General features: G+C 43.5%; 1 protein-coding gene across 1 annotated transcript in view; it reads right to left on the bottom strand.

Annotated features, from left to right (window-relative positions):
• The window catches only part of pea15.L (proliferation and apoptosis adaptor protein 15 L homeolog), a 50,789-nt gene that overhangs the window by 17,465 nt on the left and 14,217 nt on the right, over positions 1–19,107 (bottom strand). The window lies entirely within an intron of this gene.

The following is a 19,107-nucleotide window of genomic DNA, read 5'->3' as shown; positions in this document are numbered from 1 at the left end:
CTACTTGGCATAGGCACCAAGTAATGGCTGGACATTTACATATACTGCAATGTCGATTTATGTCTCTTTTTGTTATGTAATGTGGAACATGCACAGGCAGCCACCTTGGAAATCACTAGTATACTCAAGGGATAGAAGAAAGGGAAGTTGACAGGGATCTGAGCAAACTAATTTACCTTCTATAGGGCCACTGATGTTTATCCTTTGTGACACAGACTGGAATGTCTGACTAGCACACAAAATAAAGCAATGGCATGGAGATCAGCAGCTCCTCCAATCTGCAGGAACAGGGAAACATTCCAACAAGCTCACAACCGTCTTGATTTTGGGGTGTACGATCAGGACTCACGGTCTCTGCTAATGGGACTCCAAGCACTCACGGACTAACCAGAAACTGGGGCTCATTTATCAACACTGGGCAAATTTGCCCATGGGCAGTTACCCATAGCAACCAATGTCTACTGATGAATTGGCCTAATAAAAGCAAAATAAAGCTCCTCGCTTAATCTACTCCTGCTCCCAAATTCGAATTGGAAAATGGCATAATAAAAAGTTATGCCTTTATTTCTGTAAATAAAGACATTGCTAAAGCTGGTCATAGACGCAAACACACAGTCGTACAAATCCTCAATTTATACAGTTTTCTGATCCTACATGGAGTGTCCCGACATTTTTCGTGCCATGGCGATTGGTCGTTTAGTTCAGGTTAAGAGATTTATATCGGCTACTGATAAGATCTCTGCGTGTATTTGACAATATCAAAGGGGGGATGTCACTACAATTTTTCAGACCTAGCTTTTGTACGATTGCTTTCTGTGATTTTAATGGCCCGAGCATCGTGTGATTTGTTATTTTTACTACTTCATTTAATCGAAATTGTTAGTTATAGGTCGGGAGACTGCAATGTCTGATCGTTCGTCTATGGCCAGCTTAAGACTTGCTAAGAGCACTTTAAACTTACAGTAAACATTAAATACATTAACTTCCCCTTTAGAGACTGGTTGAATACAGTGTTTCTGTCATCAGAGCTTCCCATACACGCAGCGTTCCCTGGGCTGCACATTAAAACCTGCCTTTGTGCTCCATTTCTCACTCTCCGGGGTAAGTGACCTGTCTCACGAGAGCATCTGGTAAAAGCTCAGAGCAGGGGAAGCGATCCCTCCCTCCATGTTTTTCATTCCCTGGCAGGATATCCATATGGTGTTTTGTGTCTTTAAGAGGAAGTTTTCCAGTTAAACCCCCTTTTCCTGAAACACTGAATCACCCTTTTGGCTTCCGTGGGTGCCTGGTGTCAGGCTTGGGACTCACTCAGCATTCAGAGGGGGGTCTCCTCTGCTTTCAGCTGTTTCACTCCCAGCCTGTCCCACCGGCTTTATGCAACTTTCTTTCAGCCTTTTATCCTCTTCCTCCTCCTTTGTTACCCTGTTGCCCACAATGTTTAACCCTATCAGCGGGTTCTGCTGATTAATCCTGTTAGGGGCTCAATTCCTGCAGTGATGTAAGTAATAGACAGCAAAAGTTGAACTGGATGGTCATGTGTCTTTTTTCAATCTTAATTCCTAAAGATAAAGCCTATGCTTGTGTAGTGTTCCCCATCCACAGCAGCATTTCCAGCCCTCCCTTGCCCTGTACCGTATGTGTCACTATAAGACTCAGCACGACCTGACAAGCTGCTGTAACTATGGGCCAATACACCAGCCCTATGAAGTCCTACAAGTATGAAAGTGCACAATGCTTTACATCCCCTTTAAAGGAGAACTAAAGCCTAACTAAAGAAGTAGGTAGAAATGTTGTACAATATGTTTTGTGCTTCTGTACCAGACCAAGGCAACCACATCCCTTTAGCAGTAAAGATCTGTGTCTCCAAAGATGCCCCAGTAGCTCCCCATCTTCTTTTCTATTGATTCACTGCACATGCTCTGTGCTGCTGTCACTTACTGAGCTTAGGGACCCACTCACAATATACAGTACACATAGAATAGAAATGTCACAATATAAGGCTGATTAGTAATTAATACAGATAATTACTACATGGCAGCACAGAAACCAGTGCAATTAGCATCAGAATTTAATCAGCCCTGTAGTATCAGCTTATATTACAGTTTTGAAGTCCAGAATCATTGCTGCTATTGAGAAGCTGAAACTTTAGGCTGGTGCAATAAGCTCAGTACATAAAATAGGGCATTTTAAACCATATTAATTTTTAGGGTTTAGTTCTCCTTTAATGAAATAGATAAAAAGGGGAAATATTTTCTTGCTGAACTGGAAACATTGCCGGTCTGGTGATGAGACAGACATCTCTGGCCAAGTGTGACTATGCTATGTCAGTAATGCCCCCATAATGTACCTGCCAATCATTAGCTCTCAGTGGGAAATTGTGGTCAACTGAGGCATGAAGGAAAAAATCTAAACTAATTTTTTTGGTATCCACCCTCCCAAAAACAGTTTTTTTGAATAATGCCAGAACACTTTCCAAGATGGTGACCCCCTGTGACAAGTTTGAGGTCCTGGATCATTGCTGCTATTGACAAGCTGAAACTTTAGTCTGATGCAATAAGGTCATTATATAAAATATGGCATTTTTAATTATATTCATTTTAAGGGTTTAGTTCTCCTCTAAGGGGCCAAGAAGATCCCAAGGGCATGGTCATGATAAAATATCAATCACACGCTATTGTTGATAGTAGTCAGGAAAACGTAGAAAAATTCTTAGGTACTTGTAGAAATCACCAGTTTAGGAGCTCCATAGGAGCCTATGATTAAGTATCTGAGAGATATGAAATGCGTAAGGCGTGAGGTTGTATCCTTGCTTTCTACAATAAACTACTATATGTTTTGACAAGCCTGCTTGGAAGACTGGTCTCTGCTAGTGCCTGCCTTTTTTCTTTATACCATGGTCATGATAAACTAAATGAACACCATGTTAAAATATAGCACTTAAGATGTGAACAGACTTGGTGGAAACAAGAGAAACCCTGCATATCCTAGATCAGGGATCCCCAACCTTTTGAACCCGTGAGCAACATTCAGAAGTAAAAGGAGTTGGAGAGCAACACTAGCATGAAAAATGTTCTTAGGGTGCCAAATAAGGGCTGTGATTGGCCATTTTGTAGCCCCTATGTGGATTGTGAACCTAGATTGAGGCTCTGTTTGGCAGTGCACCTGGTTTTTATACAACCAAAACTTGCCTCCAAGCCTGGAATTAAAAAATAAGCTCCTGCTTTGAGGCCACTGGGAGCAACATCTAAGGGGTTGGAGAGCAACATGTTGCTCACGAGCTACTGGTTGGGGATCACTGTCCTAGATCATGCCCCTTCTGAACTAGAATCCCATAAAACTGCAGGATACATTAGGCATATGTATTTCCACATTGCCCAGTAATAAAAAGCCTGTTTTTTATCGGAGTGCCGTTCATCTGTTGGTGTATGCAGGATACATTCCCTCATCCTTTTCTGCATTTTCTTGAGTTCAATTACCAAGGTCATTTAACTATTTCCACCCCAGACATTTTTCTGGCTGCTTGGGCTAATGAGCTTCCCATAGCAGCTTCCTCCCTGCTTGTCTTATTCTCAGGGCTTCCCTGACAGGAAATAAGTTGATACTTGATTTCCTCCTGAGACTTCATTTCTCTTTATAAAGCTCATTCGGGGTCACAGTTGGAGATTTGGGGGCTCCTGGTAGTGCAAAAAGCATGGGAAACCCATCTCAGTGGTGTGGGAACTAGTGCATCTCAGCAACTGCTCCATAACTTCCCTGCAAGGCTGGATAAAGAACACAAGCAAATTCCAAGCTGTAAAACACGGAGCAGGTCTGCAGTATACTGTATATGTGATGGCAGGAGGCATGGCAGGTGCAAGTAACATTGTACAGATACCGTCTGCACCCTGGCGTAAAGTCAAAATCCACTTCCTTTCTCAACTAACAAGTTAACCAGCAAGTATCCTCCCCATCTGGTTTCAATCAAAAGACTCACAGAGAAATTTCACTCTGTGAAACTCAAGTGCGCAAGCCGTCTACTTGAAACGCAGATCCAATAACATTTCATAAAAGCCAAAATATTCTCTTTAATTTTATAATACACAAGAGCGATGGATAACCTGTGAACTATATCCATATAAATGATGCTTAGTGATGTAAGTCAAAGTTGGTCCTTAATGAGATCACATGCGTCACATGATTAAAACTTGTGCCTCATAAGAAACAATTTACCCCCCTGTTATAAATTACCAGGATATTAGCAGTCCCCTTGGAGTACATAAAAGCATCAGACCTCCAGCCTCATCCTCTATATAGTAATAGAAATCCACAATAATGTCTAATATCCTTATATTTTTACAGATGGCGCATAATACATGAGTGATTCTCAGAGTTCCCTGTATAACTCAGCCTGCAGCCTTGTGCCTTTATATGGTCACAGAACAACCCCTCAGTAACTTCTAATATCCTTATCATTTACAGTAGGGGGTACATTATCCCTTATAATACATGAGTGATACTCAGAGTTCCCTGTATAACTCAGCCTGCAGCCTTGTGCCTTTATATGGTCACAGACCCCTTCAGTGACTTCTAATATCCTTATCATTTACAGTAGGGGGTACATTATCCCTTATAATACATGAGTGATACTCAGAGTTCCCTGTATAACCTGCAGCCTTGTGCCTTTATATGGTCACAGGCCCCCTCAGTGACTTCTAATATCCTTATCATTTACAGTAGGGGGTACATTATCCCTTATAATACATGAGTGATACTCGGAGTTCCCTGTATAACTCAGCCTGCAGCCTTGTGTCTTTATATGGTCACAGAACAACCACTCAGTGACTTCTAATATCCTTATCATTTACAGTAGGGGGTACATTATCCCTTATAATACATGAGTGATACTCAGAGTTCCTGTATAACTCAGCCTGCAGCCTTAGGGACTTCTAATATCCTTATCATTTACAGTAGGGGGTACATTATTCCTTATAATACATGAGTGATACTCAGAGTTCCCTGTATAACTCAGCCTGCAGCCTTGTGCCTTTATATGGTCACAGAACAACCCCTCAGTGACTTCTAATATCCTTATCATTTACAGTAGGGGGTACATTATCCCTTATAATACATGAGTGATACTCAGAGTTCCCTGTATAACTCAGCCTGCAGCCTTGTGCCTTTATATGGTCACAGACCCCTTCAGTGACTTCTAATATCCTTATCATTTACAGTAGGGGGTACATTATCCCTTATAATACATGAGTGATACTCGGAGTTCCCTGTATAACTCAGCCTGCAGCCTTGTGCCTTTATATGGTCACAGAACAACCCCTCAGGGACTTCTAATATCCTTATCATTTACAGTAGGGGGTACATTATCCCTTATAATACATGAGTGATACTCAGAGTTCCCTGTATAACTCAGCCTGCAGCCTTGTGCCTTTATATGGTCACAGAACAACCCCTCAGGGACTTCTAATATCCTTATCATTTACAGTAGGGGGTACATTATTCCTTATAATACATGAGTGATACTCAGAGTTCCCTGTATAACTCAGCCTGCAGCCTTGTGCCTTTATATGGTCACAGACCCCTTCAGTGACTCTAATATCCTTATCATTTACAGATAGGGTACATTAACCCTTATAATACATGAGTGATACTCAGAGTTCCCTGTATAACCTGCAGCCTTGTGCCTTTATATGGTCACAGGCCCCCTCAGTGACTTCTAATATCCTTATCATTTACAGTAGGGGGTACATTATCCCTTATAATACATGAGTGATACTCGGAGTTCCCTGTATAACTCAGCCTGCAGCCTTGTGTCTTTATATGGTCACAGAACAACCCCTCAGTGACTTCTAATATCCTTTTCATTTACAGTAGGGGGTACATTATCCCTTATAATACATGAGTGATACTCAGAGTTCCTGTATAACTCAGCCTGCAGCCTTGTGCCTTTATATGGTCACAGAACAACCCCTCAGTGACTTCTAATATCCTTATCATTTACAGTAGGGGGTACATTATACCTTATAATACATGAGTGATACTCAGAGTTCCCTGTATAACTCAGCCTGCAGCCGTGTGCCTTTATATGGTGACAGAACCCCTCTGTGACTTCTAATATCCTTATCATTTACAGTAGGGGTACATCACTACTGCATGTGTTCCTAGTACAGTTAGCATTGACTGTTTGGCCTTGAGGGGCTTACAGGTTATTCCTCATTGTATGTATCCACTGATAAAAGAGGAGCAATATTATATACCGCTCTTCCACAACACACGCAGAAGCACAGTTTCCTCCTGGGGTGGCCGATAATTTGTCGTATTTCGCTCCAATCACACCTCATTTGTGTGTGGCGCAGTCATGTCACTCCCCAGGCAACTGAGAGTTCAACATCATTAAGGCTCATTGGGGGAGGAGGGAAGCATATTGTATTGGAGCAGTGGGAGGTGGAAGGGAGAGTTGAATTAAGAAGCCCAGAGGGTACAGAAGGGTGAGAATGACATGTCTGTGTACGTAGAGTGCAGTGTCTTATTTTTTAGGTTTCTTACGCCTATACACACACATAGCAGTTTTCAGGCGTTCTGCCTGCCAGGCGTGAACTTTCCTTATTAGCACCTGAAAAATCATTGTGTTTGTTAATGGGAGATAACTTGGAATTTAACCCTCTAGAGGAGAATGGCTGCCTCGGTATAAATTCAGAAAAGGTGCATGACCCGGTAGCGGCGTTACCAGGCTAGAAAGTGCCACTTCTGAGGTTATGGTACATTTGGCTTTATGTACTGGACATGCCCCAGTAGCTGCACAGATCCTATCTGATCCCCATTGTAAGCAGCAGTCCTGCCCTGCTTTATGGCAGCTGAGATTCTAGCTATCTGTATAACAGAGCATTCTGTCCCAGTGGCTGCACAGATCCTATCTGATCCCCATTGTAAGCAGCAGTCCTGTCCTGCTTTATGGCAGCTGAGATTCTAGCTATCTGTATAACAGAACATTCTGTCCCAGTGGCTGCACAGATCCTATCTGATCCCCATTGTAAGCAGCAGTCCTGTCCTGCTTTATGGCTGAGATTCTAGCTATCTGTATAACAGAGCATGCTGTCCCAGTGGCACAGAACCCGCATAGTACTTCTAAAACAAGTAACTAGTTAGTATTAAAGCATTATATCAAACACTTTAACTCAGATTCAGAATTATGCTGCTAGGTTTTAGCCGCCCAGGTGTGACGTATTTTTATGTAAGGGATAAATCAGATGTGGCAGGCAGGTGCATCTGGAATCATTTGCCTTGGTTTCAAGAGTCCCCCAAATGTTTAATGCTGTTTAATAGCTTTGATGGGCACTACAGACACACGTGGGAGGGAAGCTGATGGAGGTGTCACTGCAGTGAAATGATTCATCCCCTGCCAAATATCCCCCCTGTGGTCTGCCTGACTAACAGACTCATCAAGACCTCCAGCCCACATGCTAATGATTGACTAGCAAGCATTGAAGGGCACGTCTCTCCCTAGTCTGCTCCATCAGCCTGGCACAGCCCTCACCAAATGCATGCAACAACATGGCACAGGCGCATTAGCAAGACCCGCAGGGCTTCATTTTTTGGGTTTGGGGGGTCAACTAGCATCCCCTGATATCAATGGGGGCTTGAAGCTGCATTTTAATAACATCTGGAGGTACTTAATTCACCCAGTGTTTCACAATGAAAACAAAGGTTTCCCTACAAAATACAGGCTTTTTCATGATATTTAGTCTATATATTATTCAGATACTCAGATACTCAAGCAAAGGGTGGGCAGCCTCCATTACATAAATCTGGTCTGTCATGTTCTGCCACATCAGCTTATAGCTTACAGATCTTCTCCTGTTAGAATCAAAGCCAATAGCAGGTGGAATGCCCTTAAATTTCACTCATTCATCTATAACCACAGGTCCGGGACCTATTATCCAGAATGATCTGAGGTTTTCCAGATAAGGGATCTTTCTGTAATTTGTGTAATCTCCATATTAATTTAAACATTAAATAAACTCAATAGGATTGTTTTCCTCCAATAAGGATTCATTATATCATAGGTTGGATCAAGCACAAGTTACTGTTTTATTATTACAGAGAAAAAGTATATTGTTTTGATTATAATGGAGTCTATGGGAGTTGGCTTTCTTGTAACTCGGAGCTTTCTGGATAATGGGTTTTTGGATAATGGATCCCATACATATACTTTACACCTAAAAACAAGTTGAAATGATATGAACTTGCTTCCCAGGCAAATGAATGGCAGCCGCTGGTGCAGCAAATGTTTGTTCTTGCACTATCCCCTCCAGGCAGTGCCAGTGTGTGCCATAAGCAGGTGGCTGGAGGTCAGAAGGAGGTTTTGACTGGAATGCCAGTAGTGAAAACACTGTTAATACAGTATATATAATGAATAAAGTACCCCCTATTAATATAAGGATATTATAAGTCACCGAGGAGTTCCATGACAATTTAAAAGCAGGAGACTGAAGGCTGTGTGTTTTTATACAGGTGATGGAACTCCGAGGTTACTTCTAATATCCTCATATTTTACAATAGGGGATACTTTATTTATTATAATACACAAGCTTTTACCCCAAAAAATGCCATAGTTTTGGTCTCCATCACTCAAACAGGACATTATTGTATTAGAGAGGGGACAGAGAAGGGCAACTAAGCTGGTAAAAGGGAAAATCTTAGCTATGAGGAAAGACTGGCCAAATTGGGGATGTTCACGCTGGAGAAGAGGTGCTTAAGGGGTGATATGATAACTATGTATAAATATATAAGGGGATCATATAATAATCTCTCTAATGCTTTATTTACCAGTAGGTCTTTCCAGCTGACACAAGGTCACCCATTCCGATTAGAAGAAAAGAGGTTCCATCTAAATATCAGGAAGGGGTTTGTTACAGTGAGAGCTGTGAAGATGTGGAATTGTCTCCCTGAATCAGGGGTACAGGCTGATACATTAGATAGGTATAAGAAGGGGTTGGATGGTGTTTAGCAAGTGAGGGAATACAGGGATATGGGAGATAGCTCATAGTACAAGTTGATCCAGGGACTGGTCCCATTGCATCTTGGAGTCAGGAAGGAATTTTTCCCCCTCTGAGGCAAATTGGAGAGGCTTCAGATGTTTTTTTTTGCCTTCCTCTGGATCAACTGGCAGTTAGGCAGGTTAAAATAGAGTTCAAAGGTTGAACTTGATGGACGTGTCTTTTTTCAACCTAACTGACTATGTTACTATGTATTATCTGAGGAAGGAGACACATAACTCAGCATGGAATATTTAATTCCTATTGCATAACATCTAGCTTTTGTTCCAGCCACCGGCTTCCCATTGCCTGTCGTTTCCATTAAGAGAACATGACTGATTCCTCTCCAGAGGCTGCGCAATATTTATGTTGTTTCTCCCCCTCCCCTCCTGTACTGTATATAACGCATGTATGATCATTGTTTTCCTCTCAGCACTGCTAAGCCTGAATGCCAAATCATGAAGGGGACGGGTTTGTTTTTTTCCCAAAGATCTGGGCCATTTTCCCTCATAGTCTGTGAAAGAGTTTAATGGCAGACAGAAAGGGATTCTGGGAGAATGACTCAGAGCTCAAACAGGAAATGGCTTCAATTTCAGGCTTGGAGGAGGCCAATGTCCAACCCTGTCACTTCTACTGACCAACAGTCTTAATAAAGGGAGGAAAAACAAAGGCATCTGGCCCATAATCTGCACCCGAATGTATGCTAACCTTATACTCTTCCCACATGATAAAGAATGATTAGTTACCCTTTATTGGAATGGCTCATAAAAGGTGGCCATACACTATTAGATCTGCTCATTTGGCCCCAATATGCCCACCGGGCAATATCTGGTAAATCCGATTGTTCATCCCTAGGGCCAAATGATCGGATTATAACTATGGCTATGGGCGCTGGCAGGTTGTAGGACCTCATCAACTAACCGATGCTCGGGTCTCTCCCCAATATGCCCACCTTGAGGTGGGCGATATCAGGCTGATCCGATCGTGGGCTCTAGGGATCGGATCATAGCGAAGGGGAACGGGTGGTCAATCTGTTAGTTGATGCGGCCACGATCCAACGGGATTTTTAGTCCTGTCTGATCAACATCTGGCCGACTTTTGGGCAGATATCAATTGGGGAAGCCTGTCAGAGGGCCCCATACACTCGGTCTGTCGGCAGCTTTTATCGGTCCGTGTATGACCACCTTAAAGGAGTCAGCTTTAATCTGCCGGTGTATGGCCACCGTAAATCTGCAGCTTATTGGGCAGTGTATGGGGCCCTACTACTATGGGCTTCCTTGATCGATATCTGACTGAAAGTCGGGCAGATGATGATCGAGCGGGTTTAAAAATCCTGTCGTATCGAGGACCGTATGGGTTTGTTGATACGGCCCTCGATCCAATGATTGTATTCTTCTCACTGTGATCTGATTATTGGCCTCTACATCAGATTAGTCCGATATCGGCCAAATGAGCGGATCTCCCTTTGTATGGCCAGCCTCAGCTGAGGCAAAGTACTAGCACCACACTTATAAACAACATAATGCTTCTGTTGAGAACAAATTTTATTGTTGTAAAAGGGGTTTATTCATTGACAAGAATTTTCCTTTAAGAATTGTACTGGCTTGCCAGTCACTGGGACACATTACCTCATTTCTTCTAAAATGAAACACCCCCCTTCAAAGAGGGAATTTCCTAGGGTGGTTTGTACTTCCTTATTTCTGTCGGACACTGTCATAATGCACCTCGCCAAGACGACTGTCACTTGAGAATAAGTAAAGACAATTTTAATCATGCCATTTCATTTGTGCCTAATTAACTGGCCTACTGAGCGCAGCAAAGGGAATAGTGATGCACAGGCACCTACCACTTACATGTGGCTTTACAGATATTGTGTCACCACAGGGATGGGGGAAAAAATTAAGTGACTCAGACAGAAAAAAAGTTCTGCAAGCCACACCTTTTTTTTTTTAAAGGTCACACCTACTACCAAAAACAAGAAATACAATTTTTAAACATTTGTTGCCTTATATTCTTCCCTGTTCCAACCCCCTTCTTTCCATGTCCCTCTTCTTCCTCTCCCCCATCCATGATCCCAGTGTCCCCCTCATCATTCCCCAAGCCAGCGCAGAACTGATTCGAGGAATTTGACAGAGTCAATTATATTTGCTCGGCCTGAATGATATGTGAGAATTGACTCGGCGTGAGGAAACAAACGAGGCCTTGAGGGACACAAGCAAATGTTTTTCTTCCCGTCTATGTGCGATGAAATCTCCATGGCAACCCAAGGGCCAGAGTGAGTCCCCACCATTCTATTAAAATCAGAACCTTTTCTCCTTTTTCAAAATAGAGAAAAATAGTCCTTTTAATGATAAAGCATAGTATTAGCCATGTCCCCCGCGCTTCATTATGAGTCTGTGTTATTCCCCAGTGTGTATATATAGGGGGTCTCTGTACTAACATGGAAGTAGTGGGGGTCTCGTTATGCAATTGCAGGTGAGCTGACATGTCCGTTACTTGTTCACAAGGCCCAGTGTTGGACTGGCCCAGGAAAACTCCCAGTGGGCCCTCATGCTGCTAAATATTTGGCTTATTTCATGGTCATTGCCTATTTTTTTGAGAACAAAGAGTCTAAATAGAATAATAAATAGTATTATAGTATGTAAAGAAAAGGGACTAGGAGAATAGCCGTTGAGTGAGGAGAGGAAGAATAATACTGAGAGTGGGCCCTTGGTCTAAGGTTTTTGGGTGGGCCCTTGGTCTAAGGTTTTTGGGTTGGCCCCTGGTCTAAGGTTTTTGGGTGGGTTCCTGAGCTAAGGTTTTTGCGTGGGCCTTTGAGCTAAGATTTTTGGGTGGGCCCTCTGTCTAAGTTTTTTGGGTGGGCCCTTGGTCTAAGGTTTTTGGGTGGGACCGTGGTGTCCCAGTTAGACACTGACAAGGCCCGATACCCAGGGGGGTCTAGGCATTTATTATTGGCGCTCCCTGTGGGGACAATCCTGCTCACTTAGTAGTACTGGGCCCCATTATTACTGATGACAGCCCTGCTGATGGCAGATCTGAGCAACACCAAACAGTCATGTGACACCAGTAGTGTCTGCAGGGCCCCTTACTTGACCCTTGTTCATAGCTAGAGCACTGTCACTTTAAGTGCCATTAGAAATATATTAAAAAGTCTGATTTATTGGCAACATTAATAAAAACCTTTCTGGCAGTGAATGAAATCCTGCGCGCTGTTAGCAGGCTGCCTGCCTCGGTACATAGAGTCCTGCCTCTCTTATGTCATCGCAACATTATTTTAGGGGCTGGCAACTTGCAAAATATATTCTTTTAATCCCCCCCAGGGCCCAGTGAGTGGCGGGTCAGTCAGTTTTAAATAATTCCAGATTCTAGTCTTACATTCAGGCATGTTATACCCATTGTCTGGATGGTTTAACCCCACTGCTCCCCCACCCCGATCTGTTTTTGTACAGCAAATGGAAATAATGATATATATTGTATATTATGGCCCAGGCCAGCCTCCCACCCCTATAGCTCTCGCTCTCTCTCTCTCTGTCCCACTAAAAAATCCTGTTCTTTACATTGCAGGGTCCCACGGATCATGTATTAGCCCAGACACTGGCACTGGATATTTGCATAAGCCAAAAAAACCCAATTATTTAGTATAGATTCAAAGAATATTCAAATGAAGGAACATACTTTAATTTAAGGGCATCTCAAAGGTGATAACTGCACCATTTGCCCCCCCACCAGTAAAATTGGAGGAATAAGGTAAGATGATTACAGTCAGGGTCGGACTGGACTGGCTGGACACCGGGAAAAAACACGATGGGCCAGGCCCTCATGTGGCCCTGCCGGCCCAGACCTGCTCTCCTGGCTGCCCCATAAAGAGCTGTACCTGCGTTGCATTGCCTGGGAATTGGAGGTCAGGAGGGGGCCCCCGGGGACTGCCAGTAGGGCCCTTTGTTTGCAGCCCCGGTGGGACCACAAGGCTCCAGCCTGACCCTGATTACAGTAGAACAAGATGGAAAAAGTAATGCAAGATGGAGTCAGCAGTTAGGGTCGCCACCTTTTCTGGAAAAAATACCAGCCTTCCTATATATTTATCTTTTTTCCTATTAATAACATTGGGATCAGCCATTATTTTTACCGGCCAGGCCGGCAAAATACCGGCCAGGTGGCAACCCTATCAGCAGTGGAGGAGAGTGACAAAAGGGCAAAATGGAAACCTGATTGCAGATGTGACAGTAGGACAAGATAGAGACCATGGTTGAAGATGGAGAATGTAAGGCAAGTTGGAGGCAGTTAAAAAAGGTGGCGACTTTAGATCAAATGGTTACATTAGGACAAGATAGAGGCAGTAGTGGAAGATATTGACAGCGGGGCAAGGTGGCAACATTTTGACAGATGGTGATAGTAGGACAAGATTGAGTCAGTAGGAAATGATGGTGCCAGTAGTGTAAGTGACAGAAAAACAAGATGGCAACATGAGGGAAGATGGTGATGACAGAGCAAGTGGAGGCAGCAGAGTAAGATGGAGACAGTAGTGGAAAATGTAGCTGAAGATGGAGAGAGTAAAAGAAATTGCAACAGCGGGGCAAGATGGAGACAGTAGCACAAGATGGTGCCAGTAGTGCATAATAAAGGATAGATGGTGACAGTAGGACAAGATGATTACAGTAGATAGTGTAAGATGGAGACAGTAGAGTTAGACTTTAGGACAAGATGATTACAGTAGATAGTGTAAGATGGAGACAGTAGAGTTAGACAGTAGGACAAGATGATTATAGTAGGTAGTGTAAGATGGTGACAGTAGATTTAGACTTTAGGACAAGATGGCGACAACAGTGACAGCAGAATCAGATGGAACAGATGGAGACAGTAGGGCAATACATAACATTTAATATAATATAGTGGGTGCATAACCTGAGGGTGAGAAGAGGGCACAAGGAAGTTAGTCAATGTTAGAAATAGTGGGGGCATCTTGCATCAATATGAAAAACAAATGATGGTGTTCAGGGTCAAGTAACATTGCCATAGTGATAGTATGGAAAGATGGAGCCAATGCGGGTTTGTATCACTGTGGCCCAACCCATGATCCATCATTTGTTGATTAAAGTCCAACTCTCTGCATCCCCTGACAGCCACTGTTGTCCCACAAAACTGTTCCTGGCAACCCCCCAACTGTCCATGTAAAACGTATCTAAATCTGGAATCCTAGGAGCTCCCCGTCCTTTTGTTTTCCCTTCCCCAGCTGACTGTGCAGTTATTTGTGTCTTGTATCCTTGTAACCTGCACCCCACAGCATTATCATTCTCAGACTGTGAACTAAAGATGCTCTCAGAGAATTCTCTCCCCTCCACCCCCCCCCTTCACTGCAATGGAATGTCCGGCTGGCTGATGGCTTTATGCAAAGATAATGTGGGAGCAAACAAAAAGCCCTATAGAGAGGGGAGGGAAGGGGGAGCTCTTGGTGCTTGGAGTTGACAGTGCGGCTTTTGTGTGCATGTTCCCGGCCCCAACTTCACCACCACAGTGTCCTGTTCTTATGGGGACTATCAGCATCCAGGGAAGGGTTCTGGGACAAACAGAAGGCTGTGCCTAGTCATTATTATTATTATTCAGGCTGGGGGGGTGTTTATGGCCTTTGTCATAAAAATCTATGTTTAAAAGAGCGTGAAAACTGCAATAGACAAATATTCCCAGGCTCTTTCTTCTGTCCTTGAGCACGGCCATTCTTTAGTTGTGTGGGGGTATGGGTCTTTATATTAATATAGAGTAGAATTGTCCAACCTATCTTTGTGGCTTGGACACTTCTGGCATGCAATGATATCATTGGTTAATGGTCATGGTGTCTTTTTCAACCTCACCTACTTCATATGCTACAATCCCAGAATCTCCCTGGTGCCAGTGCCTGGCTATAGACTACTGGAATTTGTAGTTAATGATCAGAAAATCCTAATCCTGCACTTAATTCCTTAGGAAACCCAGCTGCTGCCTATATTGTGTGTAGTCACAACGTGGCCCTTGGCCAAACACACCAATCGGAACCAGCGTTGGACTTGTCATCGGCCAAGCATTTCCTGACGTGTTTATAAGGGCTGCTGTGCTTAACCGCCCATACGACAGCCAATGAATAAAGCTGGCCATAGATGTTGAGATTTTTAAAAGATCAGATCCTGATTGTGAGACCAATATCTTCTCAGAACGATCGTACGATCGTACGAATTTACCATCAACTAAAAAGACCAATTTGGCAGGAAAACAAAGGGGAGCTGCCTGCTTGGCCCTGCAAACATAGAGAGATTGCACTGGGGCCGACAAAGATTTTTTGACCTGGCCGATCAATTTCCCGACAGATGTCGGCCGAAAAATCGTAAGATGTACGATCGTTCGAATACCACTAACCGCACGATAATTTCGAAGGATTGGTCGGACTTCCCTAAAATCGGTCGTTCGGCAAGAAGAATCGTCGCGTCTATGGGGACCTTTAGGGTCAGGACGGGTCATTTTGGTTACTAATTAAATGATTCAGGGGGCATTAGAGAGGAATCTGCTGGAACTGTGTGTCTGTGCCGGAGCAGTGTGGAAATATGGATGCACAGCTGTCGAATCATATCCTATTCTAAGGATGTGATGGCCAATGTAGTCCAGTATTTACCCCTCCCTTGTTCTGGGTCCCACAGAGCAACCAATCTCTCCCTAGTATTCAGGTCAAGCCGAAATCAGCGCAGTGTGTATCAGCTGACTCCCTCAAACAGATGGGCCGACCATGGTTTCCTCTGTGCTTCCTAAGCGCTCGTAAGCCTCTCAAATGTACAAATATAATGTTATCAGAGCCTAGTATGAGCACTAAATCTGCCCCTCCAGCCTGAGTCAGCTTACTGGCCCATGGCCCATGTAGGGACCCTTCCAACAGATATTTGCCTGGAAACTGTCCAGATATCTATTGGGTATGTTTATAAGTCCTGTTGGGTGAGGGTTACATTGGCATTAATGGGTCTATATAGACCTACGCTAGGATCCAACCATAACATTAGAATCTCCACAAGGCTAGAGCCAAACAGAACACTAGATATTCACAGCCTTAGACCTGGAACTAGAACATCAAAACAGTGACATGAATAGACAAATGTTTAAATGTTCCAGAGCATTAGAACTTTCCTAGACATCTACACAATGTTATTTTTACCTAAAAACATCAGCTTTTCAACAGAGTATTTAGAACATTAACAGAACCAACATGTAGCCAATAAGAATATTAGAACATTAGCAGAACCAACCTGTAGCTAATAAGAGTATTAGAACATTAGCAGCACCAACATGTACCCGGAGTAATAGAACAATCACCAAACTAGAACCACTTTGAATCTAGAGTATTAGAACATTATCAGAACCAATGTGTAGCCAAACAGAGTATTAGAACATTATCAGAACCAACCTGTACCCAGAGTAATAGAACATTCACCAAACTAGAACCACTTTGAATCCAGAGTATTAGAACATTAGCAGAACTAGAACCAACACTGAAACATTGACAAGTTTACTTTTCTTTCCTTCTCGTTGGGAAAGGAATGTCAGTGTGAATTATTTGACTATTTTGTGTGTAACTCAGGCTCAGAAGGCTCCATTTCAGCTAAAGTCTCCCACGTATGTGCAACACCCACCGGATCACTTGCACTACTGGGAGTGGGTGATACAAATCTACCTACACACGTGACTTACCTAATGAGAATCTCAGTCCAGACATGGTCAAACTGTCCGAATACAGAAGCAACCAGCTGCCCAGCCTGTGACATACACATCACTAAAGCCCCAAGACTCTCAGGGAGTGCTGGGAGTTGCAGTTTGACCTTCCTACTCTGTCTATTTTCACCTGTCTATTTTTCTCCTTTCCCTCTTTCTTCTAATTAAGGGGGAGGGGTTAATCAGGTAAATTCTGAACAGGCTTTGAGTGCTCTGGTTGAAACCTTACACTTGTGAAGGCAAAGCGAGTGTGGGAGCTGCTTAGCGAGTGTTGCATGTGATCGAAGTGTTGCATGTGAATTAAGTGTTAAGCAGCGTTAAAAACCTTAAGGCGTTTAAAACTGAAAAGGTGTTGGTGAGGAATTACATTTGGGAGACTGTAAGTACCCAGTGTAAATATGAGTGGGTTTGCTGGTATTACTCAGTGTGTGTCTTGTCACATGTATGTGGTGTTGGAGCAGCAGTTCCATGCAGTATTTACATGTGAGAGATGTCGGTGGGTTTTCATCTTGGAATCTGAGCTGCAGACTCTAAGGGGTGAACTTGCAGCACTGAGAGCATCGGCAAACGAGGGGGAGGAAAGGAGGCTCGCAGAGCAACCACTGGCAGGGGCTAGTGGAGTGGGGGGAGGAGAAGGGGCAGTGGAGGCTAATGAGGGAGGAAGGTTTGTGACAGTCACAAAGTTTGTCCAAAACAGCAAATTCGCCGTTTTGGCTGAAGATGCTGGGGAGGAAAACTCCGAACTGGCGTGTATGGAGCAGGCTGACTCTCGGAGCACCCCGGGAGGCAGTGGCTCTAATACGGGTGGTGGGGGGAGTGCAAGGAAGGAAAGGCAGGTTCTAGTTATAGGGGATTCAATTATTAGAAAGGTGGATAGGGTAATCTGTCGCAAGGCCCCTACATGCCGAACAGTCTGCTGCTTGCCTGGTGCTAGGGTTCGGCATGTGGTGGAACGAGTTGACAGATTATTGGGAGGGGCTGGGGAAGACCCAGCGGTCTTGGTACACATAGGTACCAATGACAAAGTTAGAGGAGGTGGTGAAGTCCTCAAAATGATTTTAAAAAACTAGGTTCAAAGCTGAGGGCGAGGACTTCCAAGGTAATTTTCTCAGAGATATTACCTGAGCCACGAGCAACGCTAAGGAGACAGCGGGAGCGTAGGGAGATTAATGCGTGGCTAAAAGATTGGTGTAGGGAGGAGGGTTTTGGGTTTTTGGAGAACTGGGCTGATTTTTCAGTCGGCTACAGGCTCTTTGCTAGGGATGGGCTGCACCTCAATGATGATGGGGCAGCTGTTTTGGGAGAGAAGATGGCTAGAGGGTTGGAGGAGATTTTAAACTAGGTGTGGGGGGGGGAGGGTTCAGTAAAAGATTCAGTGGTAGACAGGTTAGATGAGATAGTGGGCAAAGAAAGGGAAAATGGGGGAGGAGATTTGGCTAGGGATACTGTTAAGGATAGGGAGGACCACATGTCATATGTTCAATATGGTGCCAGTATTAAATGTATGTTTACAAATGCAAGAAGTCTGACTGGTAAAATGGGAGAGCTGGAGCTGCTGGTGATGGAAGGAAAATATGATGTGATTGGTGTGGCCGAAACATGGTTGAATGAGTCGCATGACTGGGCAGTAAATATCAGTGGCTATACTTTGTTTCGGAGGGACAGAGGCAATAGAAAAGGAGGAGGGGTATGTCTGTATGTTAGGCAGGATTTAAAAGCTCATATAAAGGAGGAGGTTATGTTAGAAAATGAGGGGCCAGAAGTCGTATGGGTGGAGTTCTTCACCAATTGTAAAGAATCCAGCAAATTAATTGTAGGAGTATGCTACAGACCCCCTAATGTAAGTGAGGAGGAAGAGACAAAGCTCCTAATGCAAATAGAAAAGGCTGCTAGTTTAGGTAAAGTAATGATAATGGGGGATTTCAATTACCCAGATATTGACTGGAGCAACGGTACTGCTAGATCAGTTAATGGGAACAAGTTTATAAACTTATTGCACGACAATTTTTTAGCACAGGTTGTTGAGGAGCCTACCAGAAAAAATGCTATTCTTGATTTAGTGATCTCAAATGACCCAGAACTTATAGCAAATGTGCAAGTCATTGAACCCCTGGGTAATAGTGACCATAATGTTTATATCTTTTAATGTCTGGTGCAAAAAACAAAAATATACTGGGGCAACAAAAACCATGAATTTGCCAAAGCTAATTTTAGTGCCTTGAGGGCTGCCCTACAGAGCATTGATTGGGGCATTAGGTTTTCAGCTAAAAACACAGAACAGAAATGGTTGTCCTTTAAAATGATATTAAATCATTACTGTTCTCAATTTATTCCCTTAAGGACTAAACGTAGAAGCTCT

This window comes from Xenopus laevis, chromosome 8L, assembly GCF_017654675.1.
Source record: "Xenopus laevis strain J_2021 chromosome 8L, Xenopus_laevis_v10.1, whole genome shotgun sequence".
Lineage (NCBI taxonomy): Eukaryota > Metazoa > Chordata > Amphibia > Anura > Pipidae > Xenopus > Xenopus laevis.
Note: the sequence above shows the minus strand (reverse complement) of the source record. Positions and strands in the feature narration are given on the sequence as shown.